The sequence below is a fragment of the Nicotiana tabacum genome, chromosome 8, assembly GCF_000715075.1.
Source record: "Nicotiana tabacum cultivar K326 chromosome 8, ASM71507v2, whole genome shotgun sequence".
NCBI lineage: Eukaryota > Viridiplantae > Streptophyta > Magnoliopsida > Solanales > Solanaceae > Nicotiana > Nicotiana tabacum.
In genome coordinates this window covers 106,628,486-106,645,178 of record NC_134087.1, presented here as the reverse complement: position 1 = coordinate 106,645,178, position 16,693 = coordinate 106,628,486, and positions in this window count along the sequence as shown.

The following is a 16,693-nucleotide window of genomic DNA, read 5'->3' as shown; positions in this document are numbered from 1 at the left end:
CTGCATGTCATGCTGCAGGTCCTGATAGACAGGCAGGTGCAGCTCCCCCACCACAGTAGACTGTCTAGTTCAGCGGTGATTGGCGAGATCCCTTCTCCGGACTTGCCTTGGTCTTGGTATGCAATTTTTGTTATAGACATTATGGGTATGTCGGGGCCCTGTTCCGGCTATGTTGCAACACTTATGTTCTTTTAGAGGCTCATAGACAGGTGTTGGCTCATGTATAGTTTGGTATGCCTTGTCGGCTAGTTTTTGTTGTATAGTCTTTCATAGTAGCGTGGTAGCTCATACCTTATATGTAGTTTCTTGATTGTCTGGTCATCCCCTGCTATGTATATTCATGCCATCATATTTTATTGCTGGTTGTCCATGATCTAGGTCTACCATTTATATTGATCTCGTCAACCTTAAAAGATAATAATGAAGGTTAGATGAAATGTACGTTGGTGCTCGGCAAGTGTGGTCGGGTGCTAGTCATGGCCCTTCAGTTTGGGTCGTGACAAACTTGGTATCAGAGCAAGTCTGTCCTAGGGGTTGTCTATGAGCCGTGTCTAGTAGAGTCTTGATTATGGATGTGTAGCGCGCCACATTTATAATCAGGAGGCTACATGACATCTAGGGTTGTTACCTTCTTCCTGAATCTGGATCGTGCGTAGAGTTGAGTCGTAAGTGTTCGTCTCTAATATTCACCTTGTTTTTTTCAGTGATGCCTTCGACTAGGAAGCAAATGATTAGTAGACGGCTTGATACAGCAGCGGTAGAGGGTACCAGTCAGGTTCCCCAAGTCAGAGCAGGACAAAGTGAGGCTCAAAGTGAGATGCCCTCTCATACCTCATCTACTCCATCTCCTCCAGAGGATATTAGAAGGCACCCAGCGCCTCCAGTTCCTCCGTCTGGCACTCTAGACCAGGATATGCGGAGTGCTTTGCAGTTATTGACTAGCTTGGTAGCTGCTCAGGCTCAGAGGCAGAATACTGCTGAGAAACCAGTTAGTACAAGAGTTCGTGATTTTATTAACTTAGACCCTCCAGTGTTTACCGGATCAGACCCGAAGGAGGACCCACAGACTTTTATTGACCAGGTTCATCGTACACTTCGGATTATGCATGTTAGTGATGCAGAGGCAGTAGAGTTGGCTTCTTATCGGCTACGGGATTTAGCGGTTCTCTTGTATGATAGTTGGGAGAGATCCAGGGGTCCGAACCCTCCTCCAGCTGTGTGGAAGGAATTTTCTGAGGCCTTTCTTCGTCACTACTTGCCAGTTGAGATACGACGAGCTAGAGCTGATAAGTTCTTGAACCTTAGACAAGGTAATATGAGTGTGCGAGAGTACAATATGCAGTTTGATTCTTTGGCAAGGTATGCTCCCCATATGGTGGCCGAGATGAGTGATAGGGTGCATATGTTCGTGAATGGGTTGGGACCACATCTGATAAATGAGTGTACGACAGCCTCCTTGGTGGAGGGCATGGATATTTCCCGTATTCAAGCTTATGCCCAGACCCTAGAGGATCGTAAGCGCCAGCAGAGGGCAGTTAGGGAGCAGGATAGGGGCCAGCATAAGAGGGCGAGATTTGCAGGGTATTTTGATGACTTTAGAGGCCGCATCAGGCCACAGTTTTCGAGGAGTTCGGAGCCACCTGTAGCTAGTGCTCCTCCACAGTTTCAGAGGCCTCGATATGATCGATCCTATTCTGGTCCAGGTCAGAGTTCGCGGGCATCTGGCTCGCAACATCACAGGGATACTAGTCAGATGAGACCCCCAACACCACATTGTGATCAATGCGGCAAGGCCCACTTTGGACTGTGTCGTCGAGGTTCTGATGCATGCTATTCGTGCGGGCAGCCTGGCCATATGATGCGGGATTGTCCTAATAGAGGAGGTGATGGTATGGCTCAGCCGACTGGATCTGTGTCTGGTTCTTCCTCATCAGTTCGACCTCCAGCACGGGGTTTTCCGCAGTCGACAGGTTGTGGTAGGGGTAGGGGTGCAGTGTCGAGTTCGAGTGGTGCTCAAAATCGAACCTATGCTCTAGTAGGTCGACAGGATCTCGAGTCGTCTCCAGATGTTGTTACAGTTATTATATCTGTGTTTTCTTATGATGTATATGCGCTGATTGATCCGGGATCTACATTATCATATGTTACACCCTTTGTGGCTAATAAGTTTGGCATTGAACCTGAATTGATAAGTAAACCCCTCGCGGTATCTACTCCGATAGGAGATTCTGTGATTGCTAGAAGGGTATATAGAGGTTGCACTGTGATGATTTGTAGTCGTCAAACCTCGGCAAATTTATTTGAGTTAGAAATGGTTGATTTTGATGTGATAATGGGAATGGACTGGTTGGCCTCATGCTATGAAAATGTTGACTGTCGTACGAAGATGGTTAGGTTCCAATTTCCGGGTGAACCCGTCATTGAATGGAAAGGGAACATTGCTACACCGAAAGGTAGGTTTATTTCCTATCTTAAAGCAAGGAAAATGATCTCAAAAGGTTACATTTATCATCTCGTTCGCGTTAGGGATGCGGAGGCGAAACCGCCTACTTTACAATCAATCCCTGTGGTCAACGAATTCCCAGATGTTTTCCCAGATGAACTCCCAGGCCTTCCTCCTGAAAGGGAGATTGAGTTTAGCATTGATGTGTTGCCTGACACTCAACCGATCTCTATTCCTCCATACAGAATGGCCCCGGCAGAGTTGCAAGAGTTGAAGGTGCAGTTGAAGGACTTGCTAGATAAGGGCTTTATTAGGCCTATCACTTCACCTTGGGGTGCACCAGTCCTATTCGTGCGGAAGAAAGATGGGTCGTTACGGATGTGTATCGACTATCGACAGTTGAATAAGTCTACTATAAAGAACAAGTATCCACTTCCAAGAATTGATGACCTGTTTGACCAACTACAAGGTGCCAAGTATTTCTCCAAGATTGATTTACGTTCAGGGTATCATCAGGTAAGGGTTAGGGAGAAAGATATTCCAAAGACGGCCTTCCGGACAAGATATGGGCACTTTGAGTTCTTGCTGATGTCGTTCGGGCTAACAAATGCCCCAGCAGCTTTTATGGATCTCATGAATACTATATCCAGGCCCTATCTTGATGTGTTCGTGATTGTATTCATTGATGACATTCTAGTGTATTCTCGTTCGGAGGTGGAACATGCGGGCCACTTGCGGATAGTATTACAGACGCTTCAGGATCGTAAGTTATATGCTAAGCTCTCCAAATGTGAATTCTGGCTGAACTCAGTAGCATTCCTTGGCCATGTGATATCTGATGAGGGTATTAGTGTCGACACTTAGAAGATCGATGCAGTAACGAATTGGCCGAGACCTACAACACCATCAGAAGTCCGCGGCTTCCTAGGACTAGCAGGATATTATAGGCGGTTTGTAGAAGGATTTTCCTCTATATCATCACCATTGACTAAGTTAACACAAAAAGCTACCAAATTCCAGTGGTCTGACACTTGTGAACGTAGTTTTTAGGAGCTGAAGAATCGATTGACATCTGCACCAGTGCTCACTCTTCCTGAAGGAACAGAAGATTATGTGGTATATTGTGATGCCTCAGGTATAGGTTTGGGGTGCGTATTGATGCAGCGTGGGAATGTGATTGCTTATGCATCAAGACAATTGAAGAAGCATGAAAAGAATTATCCAACCCATGATTTGGAATTGGCTGCAGTAATATATGCTTTGAAGATATGGCGGCACTACTTATACGACGTCCATGTTGACATCTACACAGATCACAAGAGTTTACAATACATCTTCAAGCAGAAAGAGTTGAATTTGAGGCAGCATAAGTAGCTTGAATTATTGAAAGACTACGACGTCGAGATATTGTATCATCCCGGTAAAGCCAATGTTGTGGCAGATGCTCTCAGCCGTAAATCAATGGGAAGCTTAGTACATATTGAGGCAGGTAGATGGGGGTTGATTAAAGAGCTTCATCAACTAGCCAATATGAGAATCAGATTGTTAGACTCTGATGACGGAGGTGTTACTGTACAAAATACATCAGAATCATCTTTGGTAGCCGAGGTAAAAGCACGACAATATGAAGATCCTATCTTAGTACGATTAAGAGAAAGCATTCAACAGTGTAAAAGTATGGCTTTTAGGATCGGAAAAGATGGGGCACTGAGATACCAGAGCCGATTGTGTGTGCCTAATGTGGCAGGGTTGCGAGAGAAGATTATGAATGAGATTCATCAATCCCGATATTCCATCCATCCCGGCTCGACAAAGATGTATCATGATGTCAAGGAGCAGTATTGGTGGGATAATATGAAGAAGTCTATTGCAGAATTTGTGGCCCAGTGTCCCAATTGTCAACAAGTAAAGATAGAACATCAGAAACCCGGTGGATTGCTTCAAAATATAGAGATTCCGACCTGGAAGTGGGAGGTGATTAATATGGACTTCATTATTGGATTACCTCGCTCTTATCATAAGTTTGACTCCATCTGGGTGATAATTGATCGACTTAAAAAATGTGCCCATTTTCTGCCAGTGAAGACAACTTACACGGCTGAAGATTATGCGAAGTTGTATATCAAGGAGATTGTTAGGCTTCATGGTGTGCCCATATCTATTATATCAGACCGAGGAGCTCAATTTACGGCTAACTTTTGGAGGTCTTTCCAGAAGGGTTTAGGCACACAAGTAAATCTCAGCACTGCATTTCATCCGCAGACTGACGGACAGGCTGAACGTACCATTCAGACACTGGAAGATATGCTACGAGCATGTGTTCTAGATTTTAAGGGGAATTGGGATGATCATCTTCCACTCATAGAATTCGCCTATAACAATAGCTACCATTCCAGTATTAAAATGGCCCCATATGAGGCACTATACGGGAGGAGATGTAGATCACCAGTTGGATGGTTCGAAGTCGGTGAAACAGAATTATATGGGCCAGATTTGATTCACCAAGCTATTGAGAAGGTGAAAGTGATACAGGAGCGATTGAGGACGGCACAAAGCAGGCAAAAATCTTATTCTGATGTCCGACGTCGTGATCTAGAGTTTGAGGTTGGTGATTGGGTTTTCCTGAGGATCTCACCAATGAAGGGTATTATGCGTTTTGGGAAGAAAGGTAAGCTGAGTCCAAGGTATATCGGGCCGTATAAAATTCTTCGACGGATTGGACAGGTTGCTTATGAGTTAGAATTGCCATCCGAATTGGAATTTGTCCACCCGGTATTCCATGTATCTATGTTGAGAAAATGTATTGGAGACCCTTCTCGAGTCGTCCCTATCAAAGATGTACAAGTTACAGAGGACCTATCATATGAAGAAGTGCCAGTGGCGATATTAGATCGGCAAGTCCGCAAGCTGAGAACAAAAGATGTAGCTTCCGTCAAAGTATTGTGGAGGAACAAAAATATGGAAGAAATGACATGGGAAGCAGAAAAGGAGATGAAGTCAAAATACCCTTACTTATTCCAGAATGAAGATAACAAGGATGCTGTTGGAAGACAGGATACATTGGAAGAAGAAACGGCTCTATGAGGTAAGCAATAATTTGAGAATACTCCTCCTTAATACAAAATGGTGATATGTAGATAATGTAAATACGCATAATGCTTTGTGTAGACTTGTGAAACCATATGTTGGGCTTAATTACTTGCAAGTTTTGCTAGTGACCATTTTATAGGGGAAAATTGATCGGAAATTTCCATTGGAATCCACGATGAGTTAAACTCCCCATAAACCCTTACATTCGAGGACGAATGTTCCTACGATGGTTGGTCGTGTTACAACCCATATCCACATGTGTTAGTTCATGCCATATATTAGTTAACATAAATCCAACAAGGAATTATCTTTGAGATGATAAGAAGTCAATCCTATTGGTCTTAAGTGATACAAGAGTGTATAAGGGTGATTAACCAGTATTAGAAGTTAAACGAATCAAGGATATTGTAACTCGTTTTTTCAGGTAATCTAGCAGTGCTTAATGCACTCAAGAGGTCATTTATTAAGGTATTTTAATCATATAATATCCGTATCATAAGTCTTTAAGTCAAACGAGTTATGAAACAAAAGTCGACAAAAGTTGTCGCAACTTAGGTTCATAATTTTACTTAAACATTAGGTCAAATGTTTCTAATCTTTTCTCATAATTTACAAGGAATTACGGGGTGATATACCCACCAAATTAAAGATCTATGAGTCTAGTTTCCAATGCATTAAACCGTTCATCGATATGATCTCGGAGTAGAGAGATATTCGCATTTTCGCGAGACTGCGCCAAGCACCTCTCTATGGGGCCCACTAAGTCGGTTTAAGATATTTGGACCTATATAGGATGACTACAACCCGTTTTTAGTCATTTCTTTTCACTATTTTCAGACCTTAGAACCCTAGGAACATCCTCTCAAGGTTCTCTCAAGATTCAAGACCCAAAAAAGGGCAAACAACACAAATCAAGTGTCGGGAATTCTGTGGCGCTAGTAAGTCTCTTGTTCTTCTTGTTGTTGCTCATTTTTGTGTCGTTCCAGCCCGTGTGGGAGGTTGTTTTAAAGGGTTTATGTTCTGTAAATACTCCCTCATGTTCTTAATATCAATCCTAGGTGATTTCAAGCTTTCTAAAGTGATTCTAGTGGCGAAAAACACTAATTGATCGCTAGTTTCGCTCTTTTGTTGTTGTGGCAGCATTGGAGGGATATTTCATGGAAATTTAAGGTCAAATTGGAGTTGTTCTTTCTTTATAAAGGTAAGGAACCTCTTACTCTATATGTATTTAATATTATCCAAGTTGCGGCTAAGCCATTGAAGCTAGAACTTGTGAGATATATATCGAAAGGTTTGGTAGTAGTGTTATTGTTTTGTGGACTGTTTTGCGTTGTTGTTGGGCTGCGTATTTTACTACTATATTGTGGAGTTTTGGAGGAGGAAGGGTGTAGAGAAACACCATACATATGTAGGGTTATGGGCGGATAGTTATTCGTAACATTTCCAGGTTGTTTGACACGACTACGGTGGTCGTCGTATGTATGGAGTGATTAGGCTGTGTGTGGACTATTTTGGGAGGCTCAATATGTTTATTATTGATGTTGTTTGGGCTGTTTGGTGACTGTTTTGAATAGTGTGAGGTCATATATATAGGGGAGGTGCTGTCCGTTTCATCGTAAAATAGGTTGTGGTCGATACATAATAGTTATGACGCTTAAATGATAACGATAGTATCGTTTCTCTTATTGTAGACTAAGGAGTTTTGACAATTGCATAGCTTGAGATTGGGGCAGTATATACAAGGTATGTGAGACTATCCCTTTTCTTCTTTTGCACGACTCCAATTGTACATAATGTAATGAACGATCTTCCAAGATACTCTACTCTTAGAAGCTAGTAGTACTTACCTTGTTTTCCCTCTTATGGAACGATTGATGTTAATGTTGCTTCTCTTAGTCTTATGTTATCAATGTTGTTGGTACTTCCTGATTCTTATAAGGTTCATAGTGAAGAGTTAGTCCTAATAACGTGTACAGAGGATACCAACCTTACGTCACTCCGAAGGTTTAGAATGTGATTCCATGAGTCGAGCATGCATTATATATATGTATCTATTTTACTCTACCGAGCCACGCTATAGTTGGCCGGGTACGACACCTATTGTGCAACCACTGATCAGTTGGGTTTTACCGAGCTCCACCTGGCCGGGTACGATTCTACCGAGCCTATTATGGCCGGGTACGATATGATGATAATGATGCCCCCAGAGGCGAATGCTTTAAAGGTTTATGTATTTATACATATGTATCATGCATTTCATGTAAGTAGCCCTCAGAGGTACTAAGATGTTACATGTTGTATATTCTCTATCCTTGCTTACATTACTGATCGTATTTATGGTTCCTTGCCTTACATACTCAGTACTTTATTCGTACTGACGTCCTTTTATTTGTGGACACTGCATGTCGTGCTACAGGTCCTGATAGACAGGCAGGTGTAGCTCCCCCACCACAGTAGACTGTCTAGTTCAGCGGTGATTGGCGAGATCCCTTCTCCGGACTTGCCTTGGTCTTGGTATGCAATTTTTGTTATAGACATTATGGGTATGTCTGGGCCCTGTTCCGGCTATGTTGCAACACTTATGTTCTTTTAGAGGCTCATAGACAGGTGTCGGCTCATGTATAGTTTGGTATGCCTTGTCGGCTAGTTTTTGTTGTATAGTCTTTCATAGTAGCGTGGTAGCTCATACCTTATATGTAGTTTCTTGATTGTCTGGTCATCCCCTGCTATGTATATTCATGCCATCATATTTTATTGCTGGTTGTCCATGATTTAGGTCTACCATTTATATTGATCTCGTCAGCCTTAAAAGATAATAATGAAGGTTAGATGAAATGTACGTTGGTGCTCGGCAAGTGTGGTCGGGTGCTAGTCATGGCCCTTCAGTTTGGGTCGTGACAGGTCGCCACCATGACGTGGCCCCTATTACCCTCTTGAACAGCCAATACTACATCTACATCCGACATTTCAATAGACTAACATGATATGGGGATCTGAATAAGATGAGGCTTTAGTTGGCCTAAGGGATTTTTTTCTGGATGATGACTACTGGATCTGAATAACATGATATCTTTTACATTTTTCCTCTACAACATTATTATTACTTATCCTGATGAACCAATGACTGTAACATGTAATGAGACAACGCAACATAAGGATAGTGATTCAAAGGAAGTAGAAGAAGAAGATATAATCCCTAAGGAAATTGTCAGAGAAGTTGAGAATTTTGAGAATAAGCCTAAGTTTAACCTGGACGAAACTGAGATAGTCAACTTGGCAGATTCTGACACAGTGAAAAAACCCCGCATAAGCATCTATTTGTCACCATCAAAAAAAAAGAATACACCCATTTCCTGAAGGAGTATGAGGACATTTTTGCATGATCTTATGATGATATGGCTGGTTTGAGCACATCTATAGTGGCTCATAAACTACCTACCGATCCGATGTGTCTGCCTATAAAACAGAAACTCAGAAACTTCAAACGTGATATGAGCCTGAAAATCAAAAAAGAAGTCACCAAGCAGATCAAAGCCAAAGTTATCAGAGTTGTCGAATATCCTACTTGGTTGGCCAACATCGTGCTAGTTCCAAAGAAGGATGGGAAGGTCAGAGTATGTGTCGACTATCGAGATTTAAATAAAACAAGTCCCAAAGATGATTTCCCGTTACCCAATATACACATACTGATTGACAACTTTGCCAATCATGAACTCTAATCGTTCGTGGATTGCTTCGCGGGATACCATCAGATCTGGATGGATTAGAAGACATCAAGAAAACAACCTTTATCCCTCAGTAGGGATGTATTGTTACAAAATGATGTCGTTTGGCCTGAAAAATGATGGGCCACTTATATGAGAGTCATGATGACCATTTTCCATGGCATGATTCACAAACAAATAGAGGTATACGTGGATGAAATCATCATTAAATCTAGAAGAAGCGCAGATCATATAGAAGATTAAAGGAAATTCTTTAATCGGCTTCAAAGGTACAATCTGAAACTGAATCCTACAAAGTGTGCCTTCGGAGTCCCTACTGAAAATTTGGTAGGTTTCATCGTCAGTCGCCGGGGGATTGAATTTGACCCCTCAAAGGTCAAAGCCATATAAGATTTGCCACCCACCAAAGACCAAGAAAGTCATCGCAGATTTTGTCAGGGATCAAATCGTTTTCCGTTTCGAGGTGCCTGAATCCTTCATTATAGACAATGCCGCCAACTTCAACAATGACTTAACAAAAGATATGTGTGAAACCTTCAAGATCATGCATAAGAATTCCATAGCATACAGACCGCAAATGAATGGACCCGTAGAAGCCGCCGACAAAAACATCAAGAAAATTCTAGCAAAAATGGTAGACAATCACAAGCAATGGCACGAGAAATTACCACTTGCCTTATTGGGGTATCGTACCAAAGTTCTCACATCAACCGGAGCAACTCCCAACATGTTGGTTTACGGTACTGAAGTTGTCATTCCCGCCGAGTTCGAGATGCCTTCTTTGAGAATTATACAGGAAGTTGAACTTAGTGCTGCAGAATAGATAAGGAGTCACTATGAACAATTGGCTCATATCGACAGAAAAAAATTGGATACAGTATGTCATGGTCAACTTTATCAGAATAGAATGTCCAGAGCTTTCAACAAAAAATTCAAACATAGACAGTTCACGGCGAGGTAGCTGGTGTTTAAATGAATCTTCCCACATCAATACGAAGCCAAAGGAAAGTTTTCACCCAGCTGGTAAGGGCACTACATGGTTCACAGGGTACTAACAGGAGGAGCATTCATACTCGCAGAAATGGATGGATAAGTTTGGCCAAAGCCTATCAATTCAAATGCAGTCAAAAGATTCTATATTTGAATTGTTTACATTTCTTCATCTGATGTAACTGAACTACCCTGACCTGATTCCCATTTAAGAGAGGATACGTAGGTAGCCCTGTGGGTTCGGTCACATCTCAAAAAAAAAATCATTTTTCCACAACCAGAAATTGTGGAAGAATTTTGAGGAGGACCCTCAAAATTTCGAAGCAAGTCCAGCCGATGTCATCATATGCAAGACAATCGGAGAATCGGTTAAGTAACTTGGGCATAATTTAGAGAAGGATTCTCAAAATTCCGAAGCATGTCTAACAAGCTTCGTCACATGCAGATCGGTCAATGAACCCTCAAAAATCTAATGCAAAGAAGCCGCAATGTCTCTAAAAGTGTCGCAGTCATTCGTTCATCTAATTTACATGATATTATGTACAATTATGTTTTCTAAATAACTCTATTTCATCAAATACAAGCATATTTTTTTGAAAACTTTATTTCTATAGCAGCCATATGTTACCTAGGATAACTCAAAGAGCATCCCCGGAGCAAAGCAAAGCAAGCAGGCGAAGACACGAACCAACTTTCCCCACAAAACTCACGATTTTTGTTTGGATATAGGCACAAAGAACATGATAGGAGCATTCACAAATGTACATATACGGAAATCACTATCCTTATAACGGCAAGGCTGCCAAATGCAAATATTTTCTCCAGCTAGGAAATATTCTGCTCCTACTTGCTATTTGTCCACTGCATGAGACTAAGCACTGTCTCAAACCTTGCATGAGGCTAAGACTTACTTCCCTATTTGCATAACGCTAAGCATTGACTTCTACTTGCATGAGAATAAGAACTGTCTCAACTCTTGCACCAGGCTAATCCATGCCTCCCCAAATTGCATAAGGCTAAGCATTGCCTTCCATTGCACGAGACTAAGCCTTGTCTCTTTTTCTTGCATGAGGCTAAGCGTTGCCTTCCGTTGCATGTGACTAAGCCCTATCTCTTTTTCATGCACGAGGCTAAGCTTTGCCGCCCCAAATCTCATAAGGCTAAACATTGGCTTCCATTGCATGAGACTGAGACCTGTCTCCTCCTCTTGCATGAGGCTAAGCCTTGCCTCCCTATTTGCATAAGGCTAAGCACTGCCTTTCCTTGCATGAGACTAAGCATTGTCTCTCTTTCTTGCATGAGGCTAAGTCATGCCTCCCTATTTGGATAAAGATAAGCACTGCCTTCCACTGCATGAGACTAAGCATCGTCTCCTATCCTTGCATGAGGCTAAGCCCTGCCTCCCCAACTACTTAAGGCTAAGCTATGCTTTTCCTTGTCTAATGGTGAATGTTACACTATCTGAAACCTAGAACTATTTTGCCTTTTCCGAGGTTATATTATCCATCATCATTTCTCTATCCGAAGGCGCCATAGTCCGAAGGCATCATCCTTATAGCCTGAAGACACCATATTATGGCTTGAGGATCTCTTAATACTGCACATCATTATTCAAAGGAATCATGGTTCAGAGGCACCATTCTCATGGCCCGATAACATTATTTCATGGCATGTGAATCCCTTATCTCACGATTCATGGACAAGGACATCATGGTCTAAGGACACCATCATCACCGTCCAAAGATAACTTTCATGGTCCAAAAGGAATTTGCATCATGTTTAAATTGTTGCGATAACCTATATATATTTGCGTGCGTTGTGTTTTAAGTTTTTGCAGGTAATTAAGGAGGTAATCATTCTTCGAACAGGAGCAACCTTCGCTCCGGTTTCCGCTCATACCATTCCCACCTTGCCATTATTTCAAACGTAACCGACTACTCCCATCAATTACTCACTTTTACCCTATGACCGTTCAGATATCTGCCATGTGATACATCTATAACATCTCAAATTCACATTCGTTACTTCGAATAAATTCATCTGATACTATCCTACTTAAAAATAACCCTGTTGAAACACATGACCGTTCCTCTAAAAATTTCATCGGTTTTGTTCACCGTTGGATCCTGAACTACACATGGCCTGATTCATGTAAAGCCAGGGATATGTAGGTAGCTCAGAAACCAGAGTTCGGTCTATATTTTTCGAAATCAGCTCATTCGGTCCAAATCGGTCATCATTTCTTTACCCAACAACTTTTTTATCCTTCGGGGCTAAAGAGGGGCAGTTGTTGATACCCAATTTTTCCCTCATTTTGAATAATTATGTATATAGTTCCAAAATAGTGCGTATACATCATAGTTTTGATTTATAAAGATATCTCCCAGAAGTCCTACTGTTGTGGTCCGTAAGCTGCTCCCTGATCTGTGCATAAAAATGCACAGAGTGTAGCATCAGCACAACCGACCCCATGTGCTGGTAAGTGCTTGGCCTAACCCCGGCGAAGTAGTGACGAGGCTAGACAATACCTACCACACGATCCCATAATATCATATATAAGTGGACGGCGTGCCACACGATCCCATAATATCATATATAAGTGGACGGCGTGCCACACGATCCCATAATATCATATATAAGTGGACGGCGTGCCACACGATCCCATAATATCATATATAAGTGGACGGCGTGCCACACGATCCCATAATATCATATATAAGTGGACGGCGTGCCACACGATCCCATAATATCATATATAAGTGGACGGCGTGCCACACGATCCCATAATATCATATATAAGTGGACGGCGTGCCACACGATCCCATAATATCATATATAAGTGGACGGCGTGCCACACGATCCCATAATATCATATATAAGTGGACGGCGTGCCACACGATCCCATAATATCATATATAAGTGGACGGCGTGCCACACGATCCCATAATATCATATATAAGTGGACGGCGTGCCACACGATCCCATAATATCATATATAAGTGGACGACGTGCCACACGATCCCATAATATAGTATATAAGTGGACGGCGTGCCACACGATCCCATAATATCATATATAAGTGGACGGCGTGCCACACGATCCCATAATATAGTTCATAATATCTGACTTCATATAGTAGACCCCTTCAGGGGAGAATAACAACTCAATACCTTTAACCCGGCAAGGGTACAGCTAACAGCCCAAAATATCCCGACAAGGGAGAATATATATATCAGTCTACACATCCCGGCAAGGGAGTATTCACAACACATTCTCCTTTTAAATCATTCTTCCTCAACCGTTCAAATTATATGAAACTTATCAAATAAACAAGGAGCTTGTGTCACATTATTCGAATTAAAAGCAATCAAGACTCACGGTCATGCTAGACTCCGGTGCATAGATAACCGTCACCATACCTATACACCGTACTCCACATTAGCAAGTAGCAAATATCATCCTAATCCTATTCCCTCAAGCAAAAGTTAGAACAAACACTTACCTCGAATGCTCCAAACTCAGCTCACGCTTCTAGTATAGCTTTACCTCTTGATTCCACCACCAATCCGCTCGAATCTAGTCATAAGTTACTTAATCACATTAATTATTACTAAATGAATCATCCCCAATGCATGACAATAGATTTTTCAAGGTTTTTCCCAAAAAGGTCAAAAATACCCCCGGACCCACATGGTCGAAACTCGAGGTTCGGACCAAAACCCGGTTAATCACTCCCCCATGAATCCAAATATATGATTTGTTTTTAAATCGGACCCCAAATTGAGGTCCAACTTCTCAATTTGTAAAGAACCTAGGTTCTACCCAAAACACCCAATTTTCCCCATGAAAATCTTTGATTTGAAGTTGAAATTATGTTAAAAGATGTTAAGGAATAAAGAAATTAAGTTAGAAATCACTTACCAATCGTTTTGCAGAAGAAAAGTTGTTTGGAAAATCGCCTCTTAGGTTTTGGATTTTTGAAAAGTGAAAAATGACTAAGATTTTCCGAACTTGTATACCTTTTTGAGGACCTGGCGCAGACCGCACAAAAATGTGTTGCGGCCGCGCCGAGTGGGAGAAAAAATTGGGGCTTCTCTGAACTCTTCCAGCGCGGACAGCACTGTTTTGGTGTGCGGCCGTGCTGGTTGACCTGAAACCCTAGCCCTCAGACTCAGCCACGCGGACCGCACAGAAAGGCATCGCGGCCGTGCGGAAATGACCGCGGCCGCGCTGGTGTCTGGAACACCTGAACCTGCATTTTCTTAAGTCCAAGACCTCCCGGGCCCCATTCAAAACTCACCCGAGCCTTCGGGGCTCCAAACCAAACATGCACACAGCCTTAAAGACATCTTACGGACTTACTTGTGCGATCAAATCGCCAAAATAACATCATATACATAGGATCAAGCCTCAAACACATGATTTTATTTCTACAACTTTCATAACTCAAATTCTCCATTTTAAGTCCGAAACACATCATATGACGTCCGTTTTTAGCCAAACTTTACCGATACTGCTTAACACATATTTAAGACTTGTACCGGGCGTCGGAACAAAAATACGAGCCCGATACCTATATTTTCTAACTCCTTTTCATTTCAAATTTTCATATCAAATTTCAGAAAATAATTTCTTTCAAAAATTCATTTCTTGGGCTTGGGACCTCGGAATTTGATTCCGGGCACACGCCCAAGTCCCATATTTTTCTACAGACCCTCCGGGACCGTTGAATCACAGGTCCGGGTCCGTTTACCCAAAATATTGACCGAAGTCAACATTATGCATATTAAAACCAAAATTCATCAAATGTTTCACATAATTCACATATTCTAACATAAAAATTTTCCGTCTACGCGCCCAAACTGCGCACGCCAATCGAGGCAACTAAAAGCGAGGTTTTTAAGGCCTCGAAAGCGCGGAACAAGGAAGAACTACAGTGATGACCCTTCAGGTCGTCACATTCTCCACCTCTAAAACAACCGTTCGTCCTCGAATGGACAAAAGAAAGAAGTACCTGAGTCGGGAAATAAATGAGGATAACGGCTCCGCATATCGGACTCGAACTCCCAGGTCGATGCCTCAGGAGGCTGACCTCTCCACTGAACACGCACCGAAGGAAAACTCTTCGACCTCAACTATCGAACCTGCTAGTCTAGAATAGCCACCGACTCCTCCTCATATGACAGATCCTTGTCCAATTGGACAGTGCTGAAATCCAACAAGTGCGATGGATCTCCACGATACTTCCGGAGCATAGATACATGAAACACGGGATGCACAGCTGACAAGCTAGGTGGCAAGGCAAGTCTATAAGCCACCTCTCTCATACGATCAAGAATCTCAAATGGACCGATGAACCTAGGGCTGAGCTTGGCCTTCTTCCCAAATCTCATCACGCCCTTCATAGGCGATACACGGAGCAATACCCGCTCACCAACCATGAAAGCAACATCTCTGACGAAGTCTATCCTGAATAATCCTGACCTTGTCCAAGGCCTCCTGAACCAGATCCGTACCCAATAATCGAGCCTCTCCCGGCTCAAACCATCCAACTGGAGACCGACATCACCTACCATACAACGCCTCATACAGAGCCATCTGAATGCTGGACTGGTAGCTGTTGTTGTAGGCGAACTCTGCTAAAGGCAAAAACTGGTCCCACGAGCCTCCAAAATCAATGACACAGGTTCAGAGCATATCCTCAAGAATTGAATAGTCCTCTCGGACTGACCGTCCGTCTGGGGATGAAATGCTGTACTCATCTCAACCTGTGTGCCCAACTCTCGCTGAACCGCTCTCCAGAAATGCGAGGTAAACTGCGTACCCCAATCCGAAATGATAGATAGCGGCACCCCATGAAGGCAAACAATCTCCCTGATATAAATATCGGCTAACCTTTCAGACGAATAGGTGGCTGCAACAGGAAAAAAATGCGCTGACTTGGTCAGCCTATCAACAATGACCCAAACTGCATCAAACTTTTTCCGAGTCATCGGGAGTCCAGTAATGAAATCCATCGTAATCCTCTCCCACTTCCACTCGGGAAGTGCAATCCTGTGAAATAGACCACCGGGTCTTTGATGCTCGTACTTAACCTGCTGACAATTCAAACATCGAGCCATGTGCGCAACGATGTCTTTCTTCATCTTACGCCACCAATAGTGCTGCCTCAGATCATGATACATCTTCGCGGCGCCCGGGTGAATAAAATACCGAGAACTGTGGGCCTCCGCTAAGATCAACTCTTGAATCCCATCAATATTGGGCACACAAACTCGCCCCTGCAATCTCAATACACCATCATTGTCTAAGGTTTCTTTCTTGGCACCTCCACGCTGCATCGTGTCTCTCAAGACACACAAATGGGGATCCTCAAACTGCCACTCGCGGATATGCTCTAATAGTGAGGAACGAGCAACCGTGCAAGCTAACACTCTGCTAGGCT